The following is a 12,329-nucleotide window of genomic DNA, read 5'->3' on the forward strand; positions in this document are numbered from 1 at the left end:
ATGATGTAATTGTGGTGTTGTTGAAAAGGTATTCTCACATACACCCTTATGCATGACTATGAATAAAGTTTCCATGATTATGATAATGTTGTTGTGATTCATTGAAAGGCTATTCTTGTCACCCCCTAAAGCTACCCCTAGGGCGTGGACACGGGACCTAGGATCACGAGTGACCCCAAGCTAACCCTGTTGGCATATCATAAGCATGCTAAAAGATTTTCAACATAATAGACATACTGAGCGGAAGCTAGAAACATATCATAAAGTGAAATGATGGGGGATTCCCATTCTGAGTCTTCATGTATAAAACTGAGAGTTCACTAAACAACTGAAAGATCAAGCTCAACACTAAAATTGAATCTAACTATGTCTGAATGAAAGCCTCTAACTGACTAGAGATGCTGAGACATGTCCCCAACTAACTCTAGAAAAACTAAAACTAAAAGACTTGAAATGGAAAGATAACACGTTAATCGTCCTTAAAGAATGAGGACTCACCACTAATGTTGTTGAACTGGAGATCGGGAGACGATCTATGTGTGATCTGAATGCTGAGGACCTGAACCTACATCACGAGAAGATGTATCGCAGAGTATGCGTCAGTACTTGAAGGTATTGAGCATGCAGGATAGAATAAGTTGAACAACATAACATAACTGAAATAGAGCATACTGATCAATGACATAAGATAAACATAAAAAATATGCTAAACATGTTGAATATGAACTAGCTGGATGTATTGACCAAGTTTATAACATACTGAAACTGAACGTTGAATTGTAACTGATAACTTGGTCAATACCCTAGAATTTATCTGTCTGTGGGAGCTTCTAACAACCGACATAAAACCACATGAGCTAAATGTGGAGTCCGTGATGAATAACGCTTCAAGCGCACGTCATCCAATTCTAGGTGTAAACGATCGTTAAGCAATATAAAACCTAACAAATGAGTTGGGATCGAACCCACAGGGAGTGGTACGGGTTCAAAGTTCAGTTATGAAGTACAAATATGATATAACTAGCTATAGGAATAGATATTATCGAAAAAGACATAAAAACAAGTCAAAAGGGGTGACACGAATGTCAAATGGGGGGTTTTGGTTTGCAAATATCAACTACAACACAGTCAAACAATGATAAAATAACAATATGGAGAGGAATTCTCGGGATGTGATCGATTATAGGAAAATTTTGCTATATGGGTAATTGAAACTACTAATAAATAGCTAAATATCAGTGGGTAGGCTAGACTATAAATGAAATTGCTTTCTCTCGAACAACTACTTTGATTCAAGTGATTTATCTCGAACATCAACAAGCATAGCAATTAAGAACATCCCACAACCTTAATACCCCTTCTCTTTCAAGCAAGATGGGTAGGATTGGGTTTAGGATTCACTCTCTTGAGCTGAAACCAAATCAACCCAATACCCACAAACCATTAATCAAAAGCTTTGGTTCTAAAACTTCTCTCTCGAGCAAGCAAAGAACACAAAATTAGAACAACATTTGCAACTACAATTCATAAATAAAAACACATCTAATGATTAAACACACTTCAATATTGCATTTAAAATAGTAATAAGCAATACCCATAAGCTAATTCAACCCATAATCACAAGATCACATCCCCAAGAATTGGGGTTTTAGCCAAACATCATAAAAAGATAAAAACGATTACCAAATCAATTATCCATCAATTGCGTAAGAGTATTCAAGCCTTTACAATGCTCTAATTTGAAGAAAATTAGTGACCCACTTGCAAAATCTTCAAATTGAGTCTCAAAAAGCCTTCAAGTCTACTGGGAAACTATTCTAAAATGGTAGTAAGCTAAAATTTGGGGAAGAGAACTTCTAAATTAATATTCAAAATTCAATTTATAGTTGCCAAAAATTAGCCACGAAGGGCCATTAGGCGAGGTAAGTTAGGTTTGTCGAGTGGCTCGGCAAACTGCCTATCGCTCTATTCTATCGCCTTTTTGCATTGGCTCTCATCATCCTCAAGTTCTGTAAGTTTGGGTGATCACTCTTGCCATTGCGGAACTGATTGGTGATTCGCCGACTGCCCCCTTCCTGTCACCGACTTGGTTTCTTCTCTCAGGGATGGCACACTGGAACATTAGGTGGTCTAAATAGCCACTCGGCGATTCGCCAAGTGCTCTTGGCGATCATCAGGCTCGCCTTTCTTCACTTCTTCAGTTTGTTTTGTTCCTTTTTGCATGTTAGTTTTCTTGCTTTGCTCCTCAATCCATATACCTAAAAATCAAGGCTTTAACATCAGTTTATGGAACAAATTAAGCATTTGAGGACATTAAAACTATCAAAACAAAGCCCTAAATGAGTCCAAATCTCGGACTCATCAACACCCCCCAACTTAAACTTTTGTTTGTCCTCAAGTAAAACTCAAGATCATTAGTTCAAAAGGATGTCTCAAACAGTGCTACATAAGACTCAACATGAATGTACACAATAAGGTTAAACTTACTCATATAATGATCAATTGTGCACACAAAGATTCAAATTGTGACTCACCATTATCAAAGATTCTCAAGTTCACAATACTTTCTTCAAATGCAATTTCAAGCTCAACAAAGGTACTCAAATGCCCTCACAACAAAGATGATTCCATATTCACACAAAATTATTCAAAAATTTAGAGTTCCAGAATCACATACGACTCTCACACTCACAAAGATGAACACATGCATGACTTCACCCATAGGTTTGACCTTATTTTCCAATCAACATTCGCTTCAGCTCACACAAGACCACAAAGGTCTTTTCACGGCTTGTAACGGGGTTGAGTGTCAAGGTATGGTCATTTAGGCTTCTTGGCTTCTACCTTCATGAAGTGTGGTCTAAACATCACTTTCCTCTTTTTCTTTAACATTTTAATAATGCTCATAATCCACCCCATTATTCAACTTCATATGAACTACCGGATACCCTATTTCTTTTGCAACTTCCACTACTTTATTTCACAACTTTTTCATTCTTTTTCTTTGCTTTCTTCATTTCTCCTTTTTTGGAGGGATTCCATCTTTTTTTCAAAACCATTACTCAAAGGGGGATTTCTCACACTTCTTGACTTTCCTTCTCTTTCACCACACCCCAACTTAGGATTTTGGACTAAGTTAGCTATTCAAACAAACCACACTTCATGAAAGTTATGGGTGAATGGATAAAGAGAGGTCATAGTTGTTCATGTTTCTTCCAAGAAAAGGGTAAGGCTCAAGAGGGTTCAAGCAAGGTTCACACATCTCACAAGGTTGGCCAAAAAAGAGGTACATTGTCAAATTGTTTTCACTCTTCAAAATTGTTGCCTAAGATCATTTCAAGTGCTTGCATCACTCAATCAACCGGACCAACGGGGCAAATTCTAGGTGTCATCACACACAATGTTCAAAGTAATCTCATCACACAAGGCATTGGCACCAATATCAAACAAGACTCCACACTTTCTAGCCAGTGTGCAATGTTCATCACAAGAGACTCATTCAATAACCGGCTAGTCACAACGAGATGCTAAAAGTTCACACATTGTCTATGCAACTTCATTGAACTCATCGTAGCCGCATATTTATTTCGTTCAATTAAGAGCACTATTCAAGTCATCGATATTGATCACAATCGATACTCAAATTCGCACAAGAACAACCGCAATCACATACAATAGAGGTGGCGAAAGTGTTAAAATTAGGTTCAAAACCATTTCCATTCAAAACAAGGGCCACAAGATCAAGATCAAAAAACATATATAGATCACAAAGCCCAATATTCACAAACGAAACAGAATCACAAGAGGTAGGTATGGCAATACATCACCCCACCCACAAAAAGAAGCAGTTGTCCCCAAATGCAACTAAAACAAGAATAATCAATAAAAACAACATAGAGGGAGGGAAAATGTCATACTTCTAGGAGTCACTTCCACATCCGTCTTCTCATCTCACAAAATACGGGTATGTCTGCATAGCTCGGTGATAAACACCAGAAATGGAAAAGATGTATTGCGCTGCTTGGCCCTCATGGTCATCACTTGCCCAATGATCACACCTAAATATAGTCTCTTCATTGTAATAATAGATCCAAGACAGGTCGTCTTTGTGTGTCGGAGGATAGACTCATTCTGGGATGGCATGATTGTGTTGCTAATAAACCCGAACCAATACATCGCTGCCACATTGAGAACTTTCTTCTCTATTGGCACTCCGGCCTCAATCCACCTAGGAGTATTGTCAGAAAAGAGAGGAGCCAGCCAACTTTTCATATCCTCCAATGTCATTTTCTTGATCATACTCTGGTAGTCATCTGCGAAGTTGTAACTGCATTCCAAGATGGCATATATATCATCACTATCACATTTTTTCTTTTTCCCCTGAACAACCACTTAATCCACTAGTTTAAAGGTACTGGCCTTTCTCTTTCCCTGTGGTACCAAAGCTCCATAGGCTAAATAGAACTCCCGTACCTAATTAGGAATGTAGGGACCCCGAGGTCTAGTGAAGAGCTGGAAGTCATGGGACTTAAAGGTGCTCCATATCTCTGGATATCTATCCACCACACCATTTGTGGACAACCTCTTCTCCTCAATAATAGTCCTGAGTCCCTCGGCCTTTAGTCTGTTGAGAGACCGGGGAGGAGGAACCTGTACAGGTGGTGTTGGGAATTGATATGAAGTTGGAGGAGAAGGAGAAGGAGGCACTCGGATCCTAAAAGGATCATGAATCTCCTTGGAGCGAATTTCTACTCTCCGGGCAAGTAGAAATTGGTCATCCTCAGGCTCAAAGATGGAAGCCTGAGAATCCTAGGGTTCTCTCTTGCTGTCTCAGGATGTAAGGCGAGTTCCATAGACTCCCTCACTGTCATAGCTGACCTCCGATGACTCAACCATAGGCGTCTTACCCTTTCCTTTGTCTTTCCCTCTCTTGGTAGGGAGTTTGTCTATTTTGCCCTGGATGCCACTGCATTCTCATTTATAATGATTCCTTTTGCACATTTACGGGGCGGCATGTCTGTTCTTGGCACTTTGGGTCTAGCCATATCTGCAAAACACATAGAAACGTCTAAGAAATAATTCAAGAAAAGTGCAAAAATTAAGTTGCAGAAAGACTCGCCGAATCGGTCGGTGAGTCACTTAGGCGAGCCAGATCGGGCTCGCTAAAAGTACCACCTCAAAAAATTTCTAGAATTAAGGAAAGTCAGTAATGTCTAGGACCATTCGGCGAATCGCCGACAACAATCGTCGAGCTTGGGGTAGCCCGCCGAAAGTTACGATGCATTTTAGGGGTTAGAGGCGCAGAATGGGCGATCAAGAAGACCTTTCAGTGAGTCACCGAGTGTACTCAGCGAGCACAAGAATCTCCCCGAAAGTTATAGAATGAAATCAACCAAACATTGAAATTAAAAGCGATCTGAGGGGGACTTCGGCGAACCGCCAAACCACTTGGCGAGCAAAACAAAGCTTGCCAAACGGCCTAACGTGCCAGTTTTCAACCCCATGTTTCAAAATTAAACTCGCAGCCCCCAAATTTGAACTCAAACACAAACACTATGCAATTAGCACTAGAACCATATGACATATGCCCTCGGGGAACTCAGACTTCCCCTGATTGGGCCAGAATTGGTCATTTGACGACTTTTGACCTTAAGAATGACGTCAAACGCTCCCTCATTGGGAAAATTACGTCATTTAGCACAAATCGGGGTTACTAAGAATTCACCCAACTAGACCCATTACAAAATTACCACAACCCAATAATTTAGAATTAATTTTAACGCACAAAACACGGGAATCGATCGATTTAAGCATTTAGGCACAAGTTCCACACAAATTACGGGAAATCCAACACATAAAATATGATTAAAGCAATTACCCAACACGTATCAACACACATTTACCTATTGCATTCAAGTTCAACCACAAACTTAGATTACGGGGTTCGGAAAACAAACCTTAATGCCGAATATCAAAGTTGAAAAGCTAGGCGGCAAGGATTTCCAATTCCGATCACAAAATGACACAGAAATGCGAGTAAAATAGTGAAATATGGAAGATTAACTAATGTGTGAGAGAGTACGAGAGTTGAAAATGAGAGAATATGAAGGATTTTGAAATTTTAAACCATTTGGCCTTTAAAACCTTTCAGTTCACGGCACCATCGGGCGAGTAAGTCGTGCTCGCTGACCCACTCGGCGATGCGTCGAGTTGTACTTTATCTCGCCGAGTTCAAACAACAGACAAAATTGGACTAGCCGACCTGTTCGATGAGTCGTCGATTAAATCTTTAGCCCGCTACAAAGTGCCCCTTAAAGCTTGGTGGCTCCAATGGCGGTCCAAATCGGGGTTCGCCGACCTGTTCTGCGAGTCACCAAATGGACTTTTGTCTCGCTAACCTACCCATTTTCCAACACTCTTCACCTTTCAACCTGCACAATCAACACCCGTTATTCAAAATCAAACACTAAAGCATTAAGAACTTGGGTTGCCTCCCAAGAAGCGTCTTAGTTAACGTCGTGGCACGATGAGAATACCAAATCAAGCTTCATTTTTGGGGTTTTCCATTGTGTAACTAGGCAACCCCCTTTGTTGTCTTGGGTTCAAATATGAAGAAATTTGACCCATTTGGGTCTCGGCTGCTTAATAGAGATTGAGTGTGAGGTCATCGAGACATCCTCTTTCATCTCTTTCAACAATTTGCCAGACCCTTCAACTTTGTTGAGAATGCATGAGAGCATATCTCTTGTACGGCCACCTTCAGATTCCTTGGACTTTTGACACTAATGGGGAGGAACATACATATCCTTCTCTCCCTCTCTTCCTTTCATGTTGCGTTACGATCACGTCAATCTCTGTCACGGTCTCTCCAGCCCTCATATCTATTCCATCCTTGATTTCCACCCGGTATTGGGAAGTTTGCACAATAGCCTCCTCCATGATTGACTAGGAAGTTCACTTCCTCATTGTACAAGGCTTCAAATTTTGCTTCATCGGGGTTTACTCCACCAACAACCACAACATTAACACTCTTTGCACCAACACCTATGACATTTTTAGCCAAGATATCCAGTTGGGTCATCATTTTGGCCATGTTTTGATCTCTCTCTTAATCCTTTTCGATCTGCCATTTTGTCATTTTATAAGTGAGAGAAGAGACTTGGTCTTCACGAGTGTACCATGCCATTTTGATCTTGGTCATGTGATCAAGGAGTTAGGATGCCACTGCATATGTCTGTTCCATTATACCACCCTATGAGAGTTGATCAGCCACTCCTTTGTTTACCGAATGAAGGCTCCTATAGAAATGTTGCAGCAGCACATTATCTCGAAGTCCATAAGTTGGGCACTAAAGCACCAAATTCTTAAACCTCAACCATGTCTCATGCCATCCCTTAGAGTCATCATCTTCGATGGGGGAAAGAATCCCACTTGAAATGTTGTGGTTAGCTCATCCCAAGAGGTGATAGAGTCCCTCGGTAACTCAGCCAACCATTTAGTAGCTTCACCCATAAAAGAGAATAGAAACAACCTGAGATGGACCGATTCTTGCGATATATTCTTAAATGAGAATGGTCCACAGACATCCACAAAGTTCCTGATATGTTCATGGGGAACCTCATGAGCCAACCCCCAAATAATTCTTTCAATTGTAGGAGCTGAAGCATTGTGCTTGTGATGTGAAAACAGTGTTTCCTTCAGCTGGAGGTAAACGAATGGCACCAACACCACCCACTTATATTGGGTCATTGACATCATTGAGGTTCCCAATGTTGTCTTGGTGGCCCACTTGGCTACCATTACTTCTGTTTACACTCATCTCTTCCTCTGTTCAGCACAAGCAACACAAAACAAAAACTAAATTAAGTCGATTGAACTATAGCCAAAAAGATCATAATTTGAATTCAATAAAAGAATTTTAAACAACACCACTCCCTGGCAGCGGCGCCATTTTGATGAATAACGTTTCAAGCACACCTAATCCAATTTTAGGTGTCAACGATCGCTAAGCAATATAAAACCCAACAAATGAGTTGGGGTCGAACCCACAGGGGAGTGGTACGTGTTCAAAGTTCAGTTATGAAGTACAAATGTGATCTAACTAGCTATAGGAATAGATATTATCGAAAAAGACATAAAACCAAGTCAAAAGGGGTGACACGAATGTCAAAGTGGGGGGGTTTTGGTTTGCAATTATCAACTACAATGCAGTCAAACAATGATAAAATAATAATATGGAGAGGAATTCTCGAGATGTAATCGATTATAGGCAAATTTCACTATACGGATAATTGAAACTACTAATAAATAGCTAAATATCAGTGGGTAGGCTAGACTATCAATGAAATAGCTTTCTCTCGAATAACTACTTCGATTCAAGTGATTTTTCTCAAACATCAACAAGCATAGAAATTAAGATCATCTCATAACCTTAATACCCCTTCTCTTTTGAGCAAGATGGGTAGGATTGGGTTTAGGATTCATTCTCTCGATTTGAACCCAAATCAACCCAATGCCCACAAACTATTAATCAAAAGCTTTGGTTCTAAAACTTCTCTCTCGAGCAAGCTAAGATCACAAAATTAGAACTGCATTAGCAACTACAACTCATAAATAAAAACACAGGTAATGATTAAACTCACTTCAATATAGCATTTAAATTAGTAATAAGCAATACCCATAAGCTAATTCAACCCATAATCACATGATCACACCCCAAGAATTGGGGTTTTAGCCAAACATCATAAAAGATAAAAACGGTTAAAAATCGATTAACCATCAATTGGGTAAGAGTATTCAAGCCTTTACAATGCTCCAATTTGAAAAAAATTAGTAACCCACTGGCAAAATCTCCAAATTGAGTCTCAAAAAGACTTCAAGTCTACTGGGAAACTATTCTAAAATGGCAGTAAGCTAAAATATGGGGAAGAGAACTTCTAAATTAACAGTTCCAAATTCAATGTATAGTTGCCAAAAATTAGCCATGAAGGGCCATTAGGTGAGGTGAGTCGGTATCGCTAAGTGGTTTGGCGAACCGCCCATCGCTCTATTCTATCACCTTTTGCATTGGCTCTCAACATCCTCAAGTTTTGTAACTTTGGGCGATCACTCTTGCCATTGCGGAATTGATCGATGATTTCCCGACTGCCTCTTTCCTGTCGCCGACTTGGTTTCTTCTCTCAGAGCTGGCACACTGGAACTTTAGGCGGTCTAAATAGCCACTCGACGATTCGCCAAGTTCCCTTGGCGATCATCAGGCTCTCCTTTCTTCAGATCTTCAGTTTGTTTTGTTCTTTTTTGCGTGTTAGTGTCCTTACTTTTCTCCTTAATTTATATACCTGAAATTCAAGGCTTTAACATCAGTTTATGGCATAAATTAATCATTAGAGGACACTAAAACTATCAAAACAAAGCTCTAAATGATTCCAAATCTTGGAATCATAATTCTAATACACTGTCTTCACCAAGTCGGGCACACCATACAGAAACTTAGACATTTGCGCCCTCAAATCAGCAACCATATGTGGAGCATACCTGGAGAGTTGGGTGAACTTGAGTCCGTACTCTTGGACTGACATTGTACCTTGCCTCAAATTCATGAATTTCTGAGCCTTTGCCTCTCTCAACTTTCTTGGAAAGAACTAGTCCAGAAGAGTTCCAGTAAAGCATTTCCAAGTCACAGGAGCTGCATTCTCACCCTGTTTTCTTTCCACTGTGTGAACCATATGTGAGCTACACCCTTGAGCTTGTAGGACGCCAACTCTACCGTATTATTTCCATTCACTTGCATCATTCCAAAGATTTTCTTGACCTCATCAATAAAGTTCTGGGGATCTTCTCCAACTTTCAACCCTAGAAAGTCAAGTGGATTCATCCTAACAAAATCACGGACCCTAGCCACCACTGATCCACCACTAGCATTTGCAGGAACTGGAACCTGTTGATTGTTCTGGTTGGTCACACTCTGAGCCAAAAGTTAGATAGCATTTCGAAACTCTACATTCAAAACATCATAATCTGAGACTGGAGGAGCTGCGTTAGCATTGCGGGCATTGGCATTCCTTGGTAATCTCTACGATGAGGCATAATTTGAAACGCATAAGGATGGGTTAGAAGGTAGGTCATACCCACGCATGATAAGAATAACAAGAAAGTGAAGTTTTCTTGAAACACTTTGTAGCCTCTCTATCATTAGATGTGGTGCACTTCACAGCCATGAAAAGGACTATACTTAGTGCGGCTTTTCAGACATCCTAGGACTCTTAAACTTAATGCTCTGATACCAAGTTTGTCATGCCCCAAAGCTACCCAGGGCGTGGACACGAGACCTAGGATCACAAGTGACCCCAAGCTAACCCTGTTGGCCTATCATAATCATACTTAAATATTTTCAACATAATAGACATACTGAGCGGAAGCTAGAAACATATCATAAAATGAAATGATGGTGGATGCCTATTCTAAGTCTGCATGTATAAAACTAAGAGTTTAATAAAATCCTGAAAGATCAAGCTCAACACCAAAACTGAATCTAACTATGTCTGAATGAAAGCCTCTACCTGACTAGAGATGTTGAGACATGTCCCCAGCTAACTCTAGCAAAACTGAAACTAGAAGACTGAAAATGAAAAGATAACATGTCAATCGTTCTCGAAGAATGAGGACTCACCACTGATGCTGCTGAACTGGAGATTGGGAACTGATCTATTCGTGATCTGAATGCTGAGGATCTGAAACCTACATCACGAGAAGATGTAGCTCAGAGTATGTGTCATTACTACTTGAAGGTACTGAGAATGCAAGATAGAGTAAATATGAATAATATAACATAATTGAAATAGAGCATACTGATCAATGACAAAAGATAAACATGAAAAATATGGTAAACATGCTGAATATGAACTAACTAGATGTAGTGACCAAGTTTATAACATACTGAAACTGAATGTTGAACTGTAACTGATAACCTGGTCAATACCCTAGAATTTATCTGTCTGTGGGAGCTACTAACAACCGACATAAAACCACATGAGCTAAATGTGGAGTCTGATGTATACGCCCCATCGAGAAGACCCAATATACCTTGCCAAGGGTATAGAGGCATGACTGGCGTGATTACTAAGTATAATGCCCACAGAAGGGACTTACCTACAGGGCACGTAGTTCTGGGACAATGACGGTGACTGACCCTAGTCCAACCCGGTATTAAGCCTAACTCCCAATAGAATGCATAAAGTAAAATATAATTGAAATAAACTGGATAGCTCAATATTCTGAAATGCTAACTGAAAATGCATTATTAATGTACTGATAATGAAACATTCTTAACTGGAGCATGTGTATCTGTGTAAACTGACCTAGCAAGTGTAATTCATGAACTAAACGAATCTACATGACTAGGGTTCTGAGTTTCATGCAAGGATTAATCAACATAGTTACGAAAACGTAATATTCTTATTAAGATTCATCTAACAGCTTAATCACATCAATAATCTGAAGTTCTAGAAATCCTAGGTCTAAACAATATGAAGGGAATCAAGAATCTGACTGAATTCTAGGGACCTAATGGGTGAAAGGAACCCACTAGTGAAATTCTACATACCTGGTGACGAATTTCATGGACAAATCTTTCGATTTCGGGGTTGGAACTAAAGAAAACCTTGTTGCATTCTTAGAGAGGGTTGGTCGACTCCTTCTCTTTCTTTTCGTTCAACTTGGATGAATTTTGGAGAATGACTTGACTTGGATAAGTTCGAATTAAGTTACTATGCTAAAACTAACCAAATCTACGTAGTTTAGGGGTTAAATGACCTAGTTTAGGGGTCCAACGGATAGGGAAAAGACCAAACACCCCTGACTTAAAAGTTGTCGCGTGTCACCGACGGCTAGGCCGACAGACTGTGGACAGACCGACGGTCCATCATGGAAGGTGTCAATGGGGTTTCTAGGGTCTCGATCCACGGACTAGGACTACGGCCCGTGGTCTGACCTATGGTCCGTGGGTCCGATCGTGGGTTGACCCTTAGACCATTTTCTAGACTTTTCTGGGAGGGGTGGCAGGCCATCCACCTAGGGTCCGGGGTCCGTGGGTCACCCTACGGTCCATGGGTGGTGCCCGTCAGTGGCACCTGCAACTACTGAAATCTGTATTTTCGTCTGTCTAGGATACAAGGTGTTACAATTCTCATGAACGCATAATGAACATGATGTGAAAGGTTTTCTTGCATAATGAAGATTCTAAGATTAAAAGGCAATTCTCACCTAGTTGAATTTAATGTTACATGGATGGTGAAAGGTTCTTATCACGCATGATCTATTGAGTTATTCTA

Source organism: Solanum tuberosum, unplaced genomic scaffold, assembly GCF_000226075.1.
Source record: "Solanum tuberosum cultivar DM 1-3 516 R44 unplaced genomic scaffold, SolTub_3.0 scf00183, whole genome shotgun sequence".
NCBI classification, from domain to species: domain Eukaryota; kingdom Viridiplantae; phylum Streptophyta; class Magnoliopsida; order Solanales; family Solanaceae; genus Solanum; species Solanum tuberosum.